This window comes from Schistocerca americana, chromosome 7 (genome assembly GCF_021461395.2).
Source record: "Schistocerca americana isolate TAMUIC-IGC-003095 chromosome 7, iqSchAmer2.1, whole genome shotgun sequence".
Taxonomy (NCBI): domain Eukaryota; kingdom Metazoa; phylum Arthropoda; class Insecta; order Orthoptera; family Acrididae; genus Schistocerca; species Schistocerca americana.
In genome coordinates this window covers 330767380-330768340 of record NC_060125.1, presented here as the reverse complement: position 1 = coordinate 330768340, position 961 = coordinate 330767380, and the positions used below count along the sequence as shown (strand labels likewise).

Sequence of the window (961 nt, the reverse complement as noted above, 5' to 3'; positions counted from 1 at the left end):
AACCGCCACCCACCCCACCTACAATTGCTGTCCACTAATCTTGATAGCCCACTTCAGTGTGGAGTTGTGTGGAGGGCTACTGTCTGGAATTTCCAGGATATTGGCAGTATAACAGTAGGTTAAAAACAGATCTGGAAGTAGGTTACGATTTTCACCATTCCTTGGATATCACCTCCTGACTTTCATGAATATCTCACAAGGCACCTGTCTACAGATTATATTGAGCAATGGAGAATGAAAAGGTAGCCCATTATTGTTTCTTTTATTTTTTGAGTGATCTGTCTTCTGACTAGTTTGATGTGATCAACCAGTCAACCAGGAGTTTCTCTCCTGAGCCAACCTTCTCATCTCAGAGTAACGCAATAATACTTGCAACCTACATTCTCTCTTATTTGCTGGATTTATCCAAATTTCTGTATGTCTCTTATCATGAAAGTCTTTCCCTGATGCCTTAAGACATGCCCTATAAACCTGCCTCTTCTTTTCTCAGTATTTTCCACATACGTATCCCTTTCCCCCTCAGTTTTGTGGATAGCCTCCTCATTCATTAAATTTTCAATCAGCCTAATTATCAGCATTAGTCTATAGAATAACCTCTCATATGAAACTTCCTGGCAGATTAAAACTGTGTGCCCGACCGAGACTCGAACTCGGGACCTTTGCCTTACGCGGGCAAGTGCTCTACCAACTGAGCTACCGAAGCACAACTCACGCCCGGTACTCACAGCCTTACTTCTGCCAATACCTCGTCTCCTACCTTCCAAACTTTACAGAAGCTCTCCTGCGAACCTTGCAGAACTAGCACTCCTGAAAGAAAGGATATTGCGGAGACATGGCTTAGCCACAGCCTGGGGGATGTTTCCAGAATGAGATTTTCACTCTGTAGCGGAGTGTGCGCTGATATGAAACTTCCTGGCAGATTAAATCTGTGTGCCCGACCGAGACTCGAACTCGGGACCTT

At 44.3% G+C, this 961-nt stretch overlaps 1 non-coding gene across 1 annotated transcript; it reads right to left on the bottom strand.

The window, feature by feature from the left end:
* Positions 1-629: 629 nt before the first annotated feature.
* Positions 630-704, bottom strand: Trnat-cgu. The gene has a single exon. It is a non-coding gene; the product is annotated as a tRNA-Thr (tRNA).
* Positions 705-961: the final 257 nt, after the last annotated feature.